The 16,379-nt window shown below is 45.3% G+C and overlaps 1 long non-coding RNA gene across 2 annotated transcripts in view; it reads left to right on the top strand.

The window, feature by feature from the left end:
* The first annotated feature begins 3,106 nt into the window (after positions 1–3,106).
* The window catches only part of LOC120371849, a 32,738-nt gene continuing 19,465 nt past the window's right edge, over positions 3,107–16,379 (top strand). For both annotated transcript variants that reach the window (XR_005584611.1, XR_005584612.1), the window contains exons 1-3: positions 3,107–3,153; positions 10,392–10,598; positions 15,187–15,364. This is a non-coding gene — a long non-coding RNA (uncharacterized LOC120371849). The remainder of the gene's footprint in view (positions 3,154–10,391; positions 10,599–15,186; positions 15,365–16,379) is intronic.

The following is a 16,379-nucleotide window of genomic DNA, read 5'->3' as shown; positions in this document are numbered from 1 at the left end:
GGTTCTTAGTGGGGGATTTGCCTGAGTAACAACTGAGCAGGGAGTACTGGCTCATTAGCAGGAGTTATAGACACAAGTCAAGGGCAGAACAGATTCCTAAATATGCTAACAGCTTATTTTGGGGCATTGAGAGAGCATCAGGGATATCATATTTATGGTAATATGTATCCCTAGACTTAACGATATTTTGACCCTGTCTACACTGGGAAAATGCATCATGTTCCCAAACACGTTTTAACTAACATGACATTAAGCATGACTTAGCCCTGAGTATAGACAGGGACACGTTGTATATAAAAAGGTGTTGGCTTGTCGGAGTTAACCCTAATTCAGCTAGCACATTTTAAACACAACTCTACTTGTCCTCACTAAGGTGCAGTGGAGAAAAAGTTGTTTGTTAACTTGTTACACTCCTAGTGTCCACAAAGCAAGTTTGTCTGATTGGTTGGTCAATATAAACAGTAGGTGCTTGACCAGCTAACCTTAAAAACATACCTTTTTGGCCTAGAGAAGACAAGCCCTGAGGGCAAAACTGTGTTAACATCATGCAAGTTGCCAGATCATCTAATTGGTCTACCCCGGAGGGGAGGGAGGGTGTCAATGTAACGGACATACATTGCCATTCATTGTCTGTGGGAAGCGAACACAAGCTTCTGAGATATCCAATCCCTCTTGCAGAAACACTGAGCCGAATTCTCTTCTCACGTAGGTGCAAGTGTGGAGTAACTGCACTGACTTTGGTGGAGCTGCTCTGGATTTACTCTGGTGTGAATGATTGCAGAATCCAGCCTGCTGTATTTTTAGTGCCTGCCTAAATGGTGCCAGTGAGGTCAGATTGTATTGGTTTTCATATGTGGACACAGTCACGCCATCCAATGGAAAGAATCCACAGGAGGAGGCTTCAGGGGAGGGGGTGGAGGTGGAAACCTCTGTGCATTTTCCCTTGGGAAGTTTGCCCCAAATCCTTCCACCACGGATGAATTGTGATTGTATCGCCCTGCAGCATGGGCGGAACTGCCACCCTAGGAACCTGCCCATTCCCTGATATCCACAGAAAGCTAGGGCTGTCCATGTGCTGGGCCTGGGACACTGTCCCCTTCCTTGGCTCTGTGTCAGCCCGGTTCCATTGGAATGGTTCTGCTAAGCTGCTGCTGCCTCTGAGACCTCTCTCCCCACTCCATGCACAAGGGCCATCAGAACAGTTCATGCAGCCTCTGATGGCATTAACGTATCGCTCTTCTTTTTACCCACTGGCATCTTCATACTCAGGGTATGTCTACACTGCAATCCCAGGTGTGATTGCAGCCAGGGTAGACACACCTATGCTAGCGTGACTACAAATGGCAGGGAAGACATGGCATGATGGGCTTCAGCACAAGCTGTACAATCCCACCCACAACCCTGGGTACTAACTCGTGTTGTTAACCCACACTGACGTTCATGCCGCCACATCTACACTGCTACTTTTAGCCATAATAGTGCTGGTGTGTCTATCCTAGCTGAAATCACGGCTTAGATTGCAGTGAGGACACATCCACAAAGACATGTGCTCTCAGAGGAAGCAGGGAGATCTGTGTGGAGAGTCCCTCCCCTGCCATTTATGCTGTGGGGTATGAACCCACCTGCTTGCCCTTGGAGGATGGTTTGCTGGTATGTTTTCTTCTCACTCAGTGTGAAGGTCTGTTTTCTCAGGCTGATTTTGAAAGCTGCAGGAGGTACCCAGGTGAAGCCAGCACAGTAAAACAAAGTACATTAAAAACCCAGCTCTGAGCTGGAGCTCAGCGAAGCCAAATCAGCAATAAAATAGGAGTAGTGGGATGTTTTCTTTTGGAATTATATTCTACTTAGGTTCTAAAAACTCTTCTAATTATTAGGACAAACTGATGGAAAAGCTGACGTCAGCTGGGAGAACTAGTGGGGAGAAATATAAATGTGTCTGTGGCCATAGGAGAGCATTACATGATGTCTCACTCCAGATTTCACATGAGTCATTTTCCTCCTGGTCAGGATTTCGTACTGAGTTGCAGGTGGCAATTGTCTGGGTCTCTCCACATACCAAAACTGCAGTGAATTTGTGTGTTTCAATGCCACTTTGAGAAGTACCAACAACTGTATTTCTCTGCATCTAGTGGAGTCAGCACTGCACTGAACATCATACCACCTGAGTACTAATTGCAGCTCCAGCCCATGACTCATGCTGGCTTTGGGAAGAAGACCATAGGCCAGATTCGGCTATCATGCCCAGCTGCACAAGTACATTGATTTCAGTAGGAACTGTGAGAGGTCAGCACCTTGGAAAATCTGGCCTACATTTTAGGTGCCTCACAAGAAGTTTACTACTGATGCCTGACTGTAGACACCAAAGTTGGAAAGCTTGGTCCTTATGTAAGGATAAGGCCATTGTCTGCAGCCAGATTGTAAGGCCTGTAGCCAGATTGTAAGGCCTAAAGCCCAAGGCCTTCATCCGCAGCCAGATTAAAAAAGCAGCAGCCATGAACTGAGAAGCAGTAAGTCACATCCTCCCATTCCATCTAAATTACATTAAAACAATGTAATATCAGGCTGGTAAGAAGGACACCCAGTCTTAATGGCACCCACTATCACCAGATAAAGAAACAGCTCTTAAGTTGGTTAAAGAAAACGTAGTTTGATAGCAGCCTGTCTGGCAAGAAACCACTTCTCAATAGTTGTGGTTGTGAAATCCTCATTTCTTTATTGTTTTGTCATTATGGTCCTCACTTCTCTATTATTTGTCTGTACGATCTCTGTCTGGTTCTTTGATTGTTTCTCTCTGTTACATAATTAATTTTGCTAGGAAATTAATTAAGGTGGTGGGGTATGATTGTTTTGAGAATTTTGTTAGGATTGGCTAGTAAAATTTTAGTAAAATAAATGGTTAAGGACATAGCTAAGCAGGGTTCAGGTTTCACTATATAGACTGGGGTCCAAGAAGGAGACCAGCAGAGAAGGAACAGAAAACGAAGAAGAAGGAAAAGGAAAGACCTGGAAGAAGAAGAACTCACATCCGAGACACAGCCTAAAATCAGAGCTGCTAAGAATCCTCTGCACGACCAAGATGTGCAGCAACCAGAATCCAGATGAGATTGACCTTGCCTGGCCAACGGGGAAAGTTCGCTGGCCCGATAAGGATTGGTGAGCGTAGCACTGTATGCTTAGCATGTGTATTCTGCTTGGTAATTGTCAATACAGAGAGGATAAGGATATTAGTGTGTAAGGTAAAAGGTCCTGCAAACCTGCAGAAAATTACACCCTGAGCCCTAGGAACTGGGTAAAGGTGGATGCCCTAGAGGGTGTGTAACAGAGAATTTTGTGTGGGTAACACTTAATGTCTGTGCCTCAGTTTCCCCATCTGTAAAGTGTAGATAATGAGATTCTGCTCCTGCCCTAGGGCACAAGAGTGGAGGCATTTTTGGAAGCCACGTATGTATCCTGCAGACCAGGTGATCTGCTTTTTCCTTTCCACCTGCTCTGCCCAGCAGCCCAATCCAGCTCCCACTGAAGCCAATGGAAAGACATCTGCTGACTTCAGTGAGACCTGGTTAGGGCCACAGGCTAGTAAGAAGAATGGACAGTGATTGTCAGTGTATTGACATGGTGAACAGCTGGAACAAGTTACAGGACAGTTTAAGTCTAAACCTCTGATGGTTGAAGCCAACAGGCAATAGCCATAATTAATCACAGTTGTTGCTAGTAATTATAGAATCCTCCCTGACTGATAAACAGCCTTTTCAATACACAGTCATTAATGATTTTCTATCTCAAATGTACTTAAATGTTAAGCAGTTAAAATAGTCCAAAGCTCCTATCTTGCAGTCTTGGGCAAACCTCTTGATGGCATCAGTGGGAATTTGCCTGAGTAAGGACCAGAGAGCATAGAGATTGTAAGGTGTTTTCCAAAACAGGGAAATCAGCTTCTGTATCAGTCCTTTGCACTTTTCTGATAGACAGTCAAAAAATGAAACTAAACATTCAGCCTCCTGCAGTGTGTTGGTTTCCTTCTCAGCAGTTTCCTGAGCACCAGCAGCAAAAAGTGTGAAGGTGTTGAAAAGCATCCTGCTGTGCTCTGGTTCAGCTGTAGCACTCTATAGGGGAACACAGCTGTAGACAGATTAACAGCTGATATTTGCATTGACACTGGTGGAGTGCTGGATCGAGCGTCAAACATAGGCAGGGCTGGGCCTAAGCTCCTGCAACTGAAAGGGCCGGTGCAGTGGAAGTATGGCTTACAGAGAAGTCAGTTTTCATGATCCCGCAGAGGATCTGAGGCCCTTGTTTCACTGCACACAGGGAAATCCATAGTATAGTATTAGGGCTGGTGAAATCTGGTTCTCAATGGAAACCTGTGGTTTTGACAAAACAATTTTATTTTTGTTTGGATGTTCTGCTTTCAGCGGGAATATTTCAAGATATTTTTGGACAAACTTCCAGTTTTTGCTTTTCGAACAAAAAATCAAATTTCTCCATAGAAACAGCCCATTTTTGGACTATCTCTAATCATTATCAGCGTAGCACTTTATGGGCATGTGGTCTTTCATGATAAGGAAAAAGTGCCAGACAAAGAATAGGGGCCCAGATTCTGCTTTTCACTTTTACCAGGATAAATCCATGTCAATGTCACTGAAATCAAAGGTGCCACTTTGCATATATACCCCAGTATAACGAAGGCCCTGATTCAGCAAAACATTTAAGTCCCATTAAAGTCAAATATGTGCTTAAAATTAAGCATGTGCTTTGCTGAATCAGGCCTTAGACCTTGTCTAGAGTTTGCTGGTTTGTTGTTAGATCTGTACCAGCAAACCCTTAATTTTAAGCACATAATTGACTTCAGTGGTTTGTAAGAAGTAACTATAACAGGACCGCTTGGAAATAGTGACATTAATATAATAACATTTAACATGCCTGTGGTGGGAAGAACACCTCAACAGCCCAACACTGTGGCATTTAATTTCAGAAAGGGGAACTATGCAAAAATGAACTATACAGAAATTAAAAGGTACAGTGACTGGAGTGAAATCCCTGCAAGCTGCATGGATACTTTTCAAAGACACCATAATAGAGGCCCAATTTTAAATTTATACCCCAAATTAAAAAACACAGTAAAAGAACTAAAAAAGAGCCACCGTGGCTTAACAAGCATGTAAAAGAAGCAGTGAGAGATAAAAAGACTTCCTTTTAAAAAGTGGAAGTCAGATCCTAGTGAGGTAAATAGAAAGGAGCATAAACACTGCCAAATTAAGTGCAAGAGTGTAATAAGAAAAGCCAAAGAGGAGTTTGAAGAATGGCTAGCCAAAAACTCCAAAGGTAATAACAAAATGTTTTTTAAGTACATAAGAAGCAAGAAGCCTGCTAAATAATCAGTGGGGCCCCTAGATGATCGAGGTACAAAAGGAGCACTTAAAGATGATAAAGTCATTGCGGAGAAACTAAATGAATTCTTTGCTTCAGTCTTCACAGCTGAGGATGTTAGGGAGATTCCCAAACCTGAGCTGTCCTTTGTAGGTGTTCCATTCTATGCATCCGAAGAAGTGAGCTGTAGCCCACGAAAGCTCATGCTGAAATACATTTGTTAGTCTCTAAGGTGTCACAATTACTCCTGTTCTTTTTAGAGGAAGTTTTGGAATTAATTGATAAACTTAACAGTAACAAGTCACCGGGATCGGATGGCATTCACCCAAGAGTTCTGAAAGAACTCAAATGTGAATTTGCGAACTATTAACTAGGGTTTGTAACCTGTCCTTTAAATCAGCCTCTGTACCCAATGACTGGAAGATAGCTAATGTAACGCCAATATTTAAAAAGGGCTCTAGAGGTGATCCCGGCAATTACAGACCGGTAAATCTAATGTTGGTACCGGGTAAATTAGTCAAAACAATAGCAAAGAATAAAATTGTCAGACACATAGAAGAACATAAATTGTTGGGCAAAAGTCAACATGGTTTCTGTAAAGGGAAATCGTGTCTTAATAATCTATTAGAGTTCCTTGAAGGGGTCAACAAACATGTGGACAAGGGGGATCCAGTGGACATAGTGTACTTAGATTTCCAGAAAGCCTTTGACAAGGTCCCTTACCAAAGGCTCTTATGTAAATTAAGTTGTCATGGGATAAGAGGGAAGGTCCTTTCAAGGACTGAGCACTGGTTAAAAGACAGGGAACAAAGGGTAGGAATTAATGATAAATTCTCAGAATGGAGAGGGGTAACTAGGGTCAAGTTCTAGGACCAATCCTATTCAACTTATTCATAAATGATCTGGAGAAAGGGGTAAACAGTGAGGTGGCAAAGTTTGCAGATGATACTAAACTGCTCAAGATAGTTAAGACCAAAGCAGACTGTGAAGAACTTCAAAAAGATCTCATAAAACTAAGTGATTGGGCAACAAAATGGCAAATGAAATTTAATGTGGCTAAATGTAAAGTAATGCACATTGGAAAAAATAACCCCAACTATACATACAATATGATGGGGACTAATTTAGCTACAACTAATCAGGAAAGAGATCTTGGAGTCATCGTGGATAGTTCTCTGAAGACGTCCACGCAATGTGCAGCAGCAGTCAAAAAAGCAAACAGGATGTTAGGAATCATTAAAAAAGGGCTAGAGAATAAAACGGAGAATATCTTATTGCCTTTATATAAATCCATGGTAATCCCACATCTTGAATACTGCATACAGATGTGGTCTCCTCGTCTCAAAAAAGATACACATTAGGAAAGGTTCAGAGAAGGGCAACTAAAATGATTAGGGGTTTGGAACGGGTCCCATATGAGGAGACATTAAAGAGGCTAGGACTTTTCAGCTTGGAAAAGAGGAGACTAAGGGGGGATATGATAGAGGTCTATAAAATCATGAATGGTGTGTAAAAAGTGAATAAGGAAAAGTTATTTACTTGTTCCCATAATATAAGAACTAGGGGTCACCAAATGAAATTAATGGGCAGCAGGTTTAAAACAAATAAAAGGAAGTTCCTCGTCACACAGCGCACAGTCAACTTGTGGAACTCCTTGCCTGAGGAGGTTGTGAAGGCTAGGACTATAACAGGGTTTAAAAGAGAACTAGATAAATTCATGGAGGTTAAGTCCATTAATGGCTATTAGCCAGGATGGGTAAGGAATGGTGTCCCTAGCCTCTGTTTGTCGGAGGGTGGAGATGGATGGCAGGAGAGAGATCACTTGATCATTATCTGTTAGGTTCACTCCCTCTGGGGCATTGATATTGGTCACTGTTGGTAGACAGGATACTGCGCTGGATGGACCTTTGATCTGACCCAGTATGGCTGTTCTTATGTTCTTATGTAAGAGCCTTGCTGAATCAAGGCCTTAGTTACAGTGGTGTATATGGAAAGCTGAATGCCATGAAAGTTGAATGCCCTCTGGCCAGCGCTGTAGAATTTTTGCCCTTGCTACTCACTTGTAGCAGAACAGACGCAATTCCTCTACACACAGATACTTGGTACAGAATTCAAGGAGTAAATGTGGATTTGATAGTGACAGCGGGTCCCTTTGTTACTTCTGTCAAGTTCTGAGAATCATGTAAACTGTTGAGGTCATAGCTCTGACCCACTGACAAAATAATATTCTGTCCTCTTGATGATAAGCCACAGACTCCAAGTAGTTCTTCTGGCACCTTTTGAAGTGAAATCTAAGGTGCGTGTCAGCACTGATTAAAGGAAAGCTTTATAGGAGGCTGGCTTGGGCCTTGATTGCATCAGCAGCACCAGTAGTCAAGGTACTGGATCTCTTGAGCTGTCAGCTGGATGATTTCGAACAACTTGTGTAGGGAGTAACAACTGTAGTGGCAAAGTGCAGTGTAAGAAGCCGCTAAATAACTTTTATGGTCTGGTTGCACTTAGAGCTGCTAAATAACAGCAGCGATATCATGAAGTTGATTGAAGAGTGCTATCTGTTGGGTTTTTTTTAAATAGACATGAGTTGAATTTATCCTTGGGTAACTCAATTGAAATCAACAGAATAACCTCAGGGTTGATTCAAAAAGGAGAATGCCATCTGTAATGTTACACCCTTTATCACTTTCACGAAGCAATTCAGAACCATTGGAGGAGAAGAACTGGATGTAGTGATGTTAATACTGATACACTAGTTTTATTCATACTTAAAAGAGCAAAAAAATAAAAAAATAAAAAGACGTCTTCCAGCTGCTCTTTTATCTCAACCTATTTATCAGTCCTTATGTCATGAAGCCAACACAAACAAGAGAAAGACGTTTATTTATTGTGTTCTTTTATTTTTTCAGTGCACAATTCAAGTCTGGGAATGTTTTTCCTGAGGAAACACACATTTATTTTAAATTCATTTCTCTACATTTTATTCTTTAATGGATTATTTTAAGAAATTGTCCCATTTGGGCTTTTCTTCTTTTTATTTTTAAATTCAAGAAACTTTCTGAATTCATGGAAAATTGGAAGATTAAGTGAAAACATCATGCATTGGTGATAAACAGAATTAGGTCAATAAATGCTGACTTGAAACTATGCAGTAGGCTCTTCTCTGTGCCGAGCAGCATCCTAGCAATGTTTTCACTGTAAATAATTTAAGTCACTCTGAAATATTTGCTTTGGCTTTCACCCCGTTTAAGTGGATGTCACACACTGGGCTGGTGTTTGTATTGTAATTAGAATTATTTGGTTTGATGGCATTCCTGCTTCCATGTGCAAACAAGTTAGTTCTGGGAAAATCTCACCTGGCCAAAAGTTAAAGGGTCCGATTTTTTTCATTTCCCTGAACTTTGTGTCGTCAGTTACACTAGTGCCAAGTGAGTGTAAAAATGCTCGCGTTCTGATGTACTAGCATTTTGCACTGGTGTGACTTTCACATGCTGCTGGACAATGGAGAATTGAGCCTATGTAATTGTAACCCACACACCACCTGGGTGTGATGTTCTGTCCCATCTAGTGGCACCAAGACCATTTAGAGAGCAATTAATGAGTCAGATCTACAGCCTTAGCTAACAGGTTATTGGCTTTTAGCTCATGAGGTAGAGGTTCATGCACTAAGCTCCAGAGGTCCCTGTTTCGATCCTGCTCATTGACACCTGGGGTCTGTTGGCATTACATAATATTATCAGCGCCAGTTAAAGTCAATGGCAAAGCTTACATTGACTTCAGTCGGAATAGGCTTTCAATTTGCAAATTGCATTGAAGTCAATGAGAGTTCTGAGTGTATGAGAAATGAACACAGGTCTGGACCCTATATATGATCACTTGTGGCATCCATTTTCTCCTGTAATCAGCCAGCCATGTAAGTTCCCAGCAGGCTGTGTTTTTCTGTTTGGTTTTTTTAAATTGGTTTGAATGAACTGAGTGCTAATGACAGGTCCTGAGCTGACAGTTCCGCAGGTTGAAGTCCAGTTACTCAGAGCTCAGACGCTATGATGGGTGGTATACGGATGCCTAGAGATAAATATAAAGCTGGCTGCACATTTTTTCACTAACTGTATCTCCCTGTGCAGTGCCTGCAGCCATGCACAGAGCCATGGGATGCACAGAAGGCCCAGTGTCACAGGAAGCACAAAGTATGGTTTCTTCTCAGGTTGCTGTAGATCTGGGATAGGTTTCAAAATTCATGCAGGATTTCCTCTGCGTTGGAGAGATTTCAGAATCCAGGGCTATTTAAAAAACACACCAGTTTGTAGACATGGGGAGACCCCATTCAAACTCCCAAATTCAAATATTTTCTACCTGTAGTCTCTGGAACCACCATCTACAGCTGGGAGCAGGAATAACCTGGGGGGGGGGGGGGAGGAGGAAGAGGGCAAGGAGGGAAGTTGCTGTTCTGTCATTGGTGGGTCAGAATGGGGGGTGGATCATTCCTCTCTGCCCCCTCAGAAAATGAGTGCTGCTGTTCATGAGGCCTGTAAAGGGGCTTCTGTGGATTCTAGAGGGTACCCAAACTAGGGCACAGTGGTCCATCCTGTGCCCCCAGGCTGTGTGCAGGGTTTCTGATGGCCGCCAGACTTTGGGCCATAAGCTGCATGATGGGCAGCTGTGCAAAGCACATGCTACAATTCCCTTTACAAATACTCGTTTTTGGGAGTTAATATAGAGAGCACCACATGTTAGTGTAGGTGGGCTCCTGACGCCCCCGAATCAGTGCAAATACGTATGAGCCCAACTATTTCACTTATTACTGCTCCCTCCTTTGGGCACGATTGTCCACACACCTCATGGAGTGCCGGTGCACAGGACAGGCACTCCGCTAGCAATGTGATGGGGGCTGTATAAGAACCAGAGTAGAACAGAACAGGGTAAGTTGTCACTTTAGAGCTCATCTGCCCACACAGCTTAGCTGACCCCTTATGAAAACTCCTGTTCCCATCTTCCGTGTTCTTCAGTAACGTTTGTTCTCATGTGCCCAGAGCCATCCCGAGTGCCTGGCCAGCTGCGGGTTCCTGAGGTCTCTTCGGACAGTGAAGCAGGAGAAATGCCCCCCACCACACTGGGCTTGGGGCTTTGTCGCTGCCTGTGTGCAGAGCTGCGGTCTTGATGTAGAATGCCTGGTGACAAAGAAGCGCTGTTCAAACTGGTGTGGATACACCTGTCAGCTTCAGCAAACGTGTTCAAAGGTAAAGCGGCCGAGTTCTCTGCTGCTCTGGGCTAACCTGTCGTTCTGCATCATGATGAATTAGTGTTCTCTGCAGTAATCAGAGGTCATTATTGTTACAGAAACAATAGCCGTTATTCTGTGGCAGCTCTCTGACAGCTAAAGAACGTGGCGGCCTGTGAAAAATCTAGACGGCTTAATCTTCTTGTGTTGAATAACATTTTACTGTCTTTTCTTGGTAAATGTTCACACTGATGCAGGGGAGTGGGCGCTGTGTGATCTGCTAACGGTGGGGCGGGGCTGGGTGTGTGCTTAGCTACTGGGAACAGAGTACAGAGCCCTTCACCAATCCGCCTGTCACAAGGCGACTGGTCCTTAAAGGGGAGATGGGTCCAGCCCCACCTGTGATACTCAGCTCACCTCCAGGTGGTCATGTGACATACAGGCCTCCTGGGGTGGGCGAGGTAAAAACAGAAGCCTCTGAGAACCAAGAGAGGATCTGTGAAAGAGGGCTGGAGTGCAGCCTGGTTACTGGTGAAATGGGGAAGCTGGGTTGAACCATTGCACAGCCCCAGGGCGGAGGATGGTGGAATCCCTTAGCTGGGGGGGTAGCAGGGCACAGCCCCAGGGCGGAGGATGGTGGAATCCCTTAGCTGGGGGGGTAGCAGGGCACAGCCCCAGGGCGGAGGATGGTGGAATCCCTTAGCTGGGGGGGTAGCAGGGCACAGCCCCAGGGCAGAGGATGGTGGAATCCCTTAGCTGGGGAGTGGGGGTAGCAGGGCACAGCCCCAGGGCGGAGGATGGTGGAATCCCTTAGCTGGGGAGTGGGGGTAGCAAGGCACAGCCCCAGGGCGGAGGATGGTGGACTCTCTTAGCCAGAGGGAAGGGTGTGGGCCTGATGAGCCAAAAGAAACTGTATGTTGATGTAAGCAGAGTCAGGATGAGCCCTGACATCTGGTGGTGAATTGTGGTGAGTTGTGGAAAAGAACTTCAGGGGCTGGTCTTGTTTGCATAGGACACCCACCCCATCTAGCATGAGCCCACAGCTGCCCAAATGGTCACTTTGGCTGCAGTGGGGTCCCCAGTTTCTCTGTTATTGAGGCAGGAAGAATAAAGTGTTGTTACTCTGATTATGTGAATCAAGGCCAATGGAACTGTTTTATGACAGAGGGACTCACCATCAACTAAGTAGCACTTGCTAGACAAGGGACATGGGTTCCAAACCCCAGTGAATGGAGAGAGGTGCAGGATAGGAATGTGTACCTGGTGGGATGGGTCCCCTTTGAGGGCACCAATTGCACCTTCTTCTCTCTCTCTGCTGTTAAATAGCAGAGCTAATTCTGATTCTATTAAGAGTCTAGTTACAGGCTGCTGTGCTGAATTTGCTTTGGGCCAATGGTGCACCAGCAGTGGGGCTCCCCTACTATTAGCTGAAATCATTAAAGAGCTATGATTACTAAGAGCTGAGATCACTGAGTGCTGTGTTAACTAGTGGGGGAGCCTGAAGATATATTGCTAAGTGGCTAGTGGAGCCAAGCAGTTTGTGGGATGGTTGGAGTGGCCCATGGGACAGTGAGCAGAGCAGAGCAGTTTGCAGGATGGTTGGAGTGGGACAGCGAGTGGAGCAGAGCTGAGCAGTTTGCGGGACAGTTGGAGCAGCCCAGGGGACGGTGAGTGGAGTGAAGCGGAGCGGGGCTGAGTGGAGCAGAGCGGAGCAGTTTGTGGGACAGCTGGAGCGGCTCACAGGACAGCTGGTGGAGTGGAGCGACTCGTGGTGAAGGTTGCAGCAGAGCCACACAGAGAGGTGGGGCAGTCAGCCTTGGACCATGTAAGGTGCCCCTTAACACCCTGTGTGCCCCTTCTTCCCCCCCCATTTCCACCCAGGCCAGGGGGTAAAACTCTGCAGATAAAATTTTTAACTCTGGGGCTGCACTGGCCAGGGACAGAGACTTTTGGGTTGTTGGACTCAAGAGACTTTGGGGGTGTTAGACTTTTGGGACTTTGGGGTGATCTTTTGGGTTGTTGGACTTAAGACCCTGAGGGGAAAAGGATACTGCCAAACTTACTTGGGAGTGTGTCTTTTGCTCATGGTTTGTGTTATGAATCCTGTTTGTGGTGTTTCCCCAACATAATGCTGCATTGTTTCCCTCCTTTATTAAAAGGATTTTGCTACACTCAGACTCCGTGCTTGCGAGAGGGGAAGTATTGCCTCAGAGGTGCCCGGGGGGTGGTATGTAATTGTCCCAGGTCACTGGGTGGGGGCTCAAGCCGGTTTTGCATCGCGTTATGGAAATGGAACCCTTAGATACTGAACCCAGCCCTTGTTGCTGCCAACTCAGATGGGCAGAAGGATTACATTTATAAACTGTATGTATGTATATCAGAAGGACAGAACAGGTCATGTGGGGGCGGGGGGGAGTGGCACTATATGTGAAAGAAAATGTAGAATCAAATGGAGTAAAAATTTTAAGTGAATCCACATGTTCTATAGAATCTCTATGGATAGTAATTTCATGCTCTAATAAGAATATAACATTAGGGATCTATTACCGACCACCTGACCAGGATAGTGATAGTGATGATGAAATGCTAAGGGAAATTAGAGAGGCTATCAAAATTAAGAACTCAATAATAGTGGGGGATTTCAGTTATCCCCATATTGACTTGGAACATGTCACCTCAGGATGAAATGCAGAGACAAAATTTCTCAATACTTTAAATGACTGCTTCTTGGAGCAGCTGGTATGGGAACCCACAAGGGGAGAGGCAACTGTAGATTTAGTCCTGAGCACAGGAGCTGGTCCAAGAGGTAACTATAACAGGACTGCTTGGAAATAGTGACCATAATATAACATTTAACATCCCAGTGGTGGGAAGAACCACTATAACCCCAACTATAAAATTAGGAAAAAGATGTTGGAGTCATCGTGGATAGTTCTCTGAAGATGTCCACGCAGTGTGCAGAGGCGGTCAAAAAAGCAAACATGATGTTAGGAATCACTGAAAAGGGGATAGAGAATAAGAAGGAAAATATATTATTGCCCTTATATAAATCGATGGTATGCCCACATCTTGAATACTGCGTACAGATGTGGTCTCCTCATCGCAAAGATATACTGGCACTAGAAAAAGGTTCAGAGAACAGCAACTAAAATGATTAGGGGTTTGGAATGGGTCCCATATGAGGAGAGATTAAAGAGGCTAGGACTTTTCAGCTTGGAAAAGAGGAGACTAAGGGGGGATATGATAGAAGTATATAAAATCATGAGTGATGTGGAGAAAGTAGATAAGGAAAAGTTATTTACTTATTCCCATAATACAAGAACTAGGGGTCACCAAATGAAATTAATGGGCAGCGGGTTTAAAACAAATAAAAGGAAGTTCTTCTTCACATAGCGCACAGTCAACTTGTGGAACTCCTTGCCTGAGCAGGTTGTGAAGGCTAGGACTATAACAGGGTTTAAAAGAGAACTAGATAAATTCATGGAGGTTAAGTCCATTAATGGATATTAGCTAGGAGGGGTAAGGAATGGTGTCCCTAGCCTCTGTTTGTCAGAGGGTGGAGATGGATGGCAGGAGAGAGATCAATTGATCATTACCTGTTAGGTTCACACCCTCTGGGACACCTGGCATTGGCCACTGTTGGTAGACAGGACACTGGGCTGGATGGACCTTTGGTCTGACCCAGTACGGCCGTTCTTATGTTCTTATGTAAAGACATAATAAATTGGACCTGTGGAGGGTAATCTGACTCAGTACTTTGGGCTGGGAACAAGTGATTTGGGAGAAGCAAGAGGGAACTGAGGGTGGTGTGCCTGCCAGGCCACGCTGGGGCCGGACCGGGCATGCTCCAGGGTGGCACCCTGCCACACGTCCTCAGTCTGAGTGCACCCCAGGTCAGCAGTGCCTACCCCGCTCCTGGCTCTGAGGTGGCCCATGTGAAGTGGCCTGTCTTGTTTCATTCTCGTGTCTGTGTCACAAAGCACACTCCCAGAGTTAACACTAAGTGGCACCTCTGCGTAGAGGCCAAGGGAGGAACTGACCTCAGGGACCCAACTATCCTCTTGCCTCCTGGGTGGTCCTTCGGTGAGGGCTGAGAGTCGACACTGTCAGTGGGAACGTTCGCTGCTACGTGTCATGCCATTTTGTGCAAACACAAAGGACTTGAGGCTCCTGGGCTCCCAGTCAGGCGCATTTCAACTAAAATTCACACAACCACGCAGTAGCGGATTAGCCACTGGGCCAACAGGACCTGTGCCTAGGGGCCCCGTCCAATTGGGGGGCCCCGCACCCCGACCCCACTCCACCCGTCTTCCTGGCAATCCTGCTGGAGAGCAGGGGGAAGCCCCCATGCCCTGCTTCCACTCCCCAGCAGGAGCACTGGGTGGGGGCAGAGCAAGCCCCTGTGCCCTGACCCCATTTTCCCAGCAGGAGAGCCAGGGGAGGGACTGGGGGGGGGACTGCAGGCAAAAGAGGCAGGGAGGGGCCCCCATTTGCTCTGGCACAGGGCCCCAAAACACCATAATCCACCTCTGAGCCCACCTGATTACTACCCCTCCTCCACATACGCTGCTGCAGCTGTGTTCTCTCTGCCTGTTTGTCATTTTCAGGTGTCCCATTAAAGCCTAGACCTCGCCTTTCTCGAGGACTCCAGTGGACCCTTGAAGTATCATAGAATCCAAATGCAACATGTCTGTGGAGCCTGTATTTTATATCCCGCAGAAAAGGTGGAACTACAGGATTCAGCCCAGGGAAGACGAAGCTACAGAATGGCAGATGGAAAGATTGGTTAGTTCCATATATATGATTATTTATGCAGAATGCATCTTCATAGGCAGTAGAACATATGGGAATCCAAAGGGCGTGTGCCTGCTGTATCTACTTATCTCCACTCTTTTAGAGAGGAAAAGGGTTTATGAAACAACTTGTTTATGAGCGTGTTCTCGACAGGTGATACCCACATTATTTAAACAACTTGAGGGAGGGTCATTTCACTAGCAACTGTAGAACTCTGGGCCACTGAGCTGGTTATTCCAGTTACTGACACTGCAGCAAGATGGTTACTTCTGCCTATTCGAACCTTATCCGTACAGTAGCTAATGGAGAAGGAAGGCTGGCTAGAAAGAGGCTGGCTGGCCTTGTGGTTAAAGCACTAGACTAGGACTTGAGAAATCTGGAGTGACTTCCTGGCTCTGCTGTGGATCTTCTGTGTGACCTTGGGTAAATCCCAGTCTCTCCATGCCTCAGTTTCCCCTTCTGTAAAGTGGAGCTAATAACACTTCCCCAGCACAGGGGAGTGGTGAGGGTATGCTCAGTGATGTTTGTAAGGCATTCAGATGTTGTAGGGAGAGAGATCATATACACACAAGAATCATGGGGTAGACATTGTAATTGACTGACTCATTTTGGGTGACTCTTCCATTCGCCATTTAAAGTCCTCTGGCTTTGTCTGTGGATGTAAACTGCTTCTGGTGGCATCATTTTGTCCTGCTACATTTGCGTAAGAGGCAGAAATGACAAAGAATGCTAAAAAATTGGGACCGTGAAAGACCCAGAAATCCAAGATGCTGAGCGGATATTTACTTGTCAGAGCCTATTAACCTGCTTTTTTACTAACCGAAATATCTGTGTCGGTCAAACTCCAAAACTCCTATTCCTGCTGCTTGGTCTAGAGAAGAAGTGTAATCAGGGGTATTTTGCTCTGATGCCACCTCTTTCCTCTGAGGGTTTCAATGTGTTTTTCAAGCATGAAGGCCTGGCTGGTACCTGGCAGCGACGTGGATCCATATATGGGGGAGAGTGA

The sequence above is a fragment of the Mauremys reevesii genome, linkage group 9 (genome assembly GCF_016161935.1).
Source record: "Mauremys reevesii isolate NIE-2019 linkage group 9, ASM1616193v1, whole genome shotgun sequence".
Taxonomy (NCBI): domain Eukaryota; kingdom Metazoa; phylum Chordata; order Testudines; family Geoemydidae; genus Mauremys; species Mauremys reevesii.
This window is presented reverse-complemented; position numbering and strand designations above follow the sequence as displayed.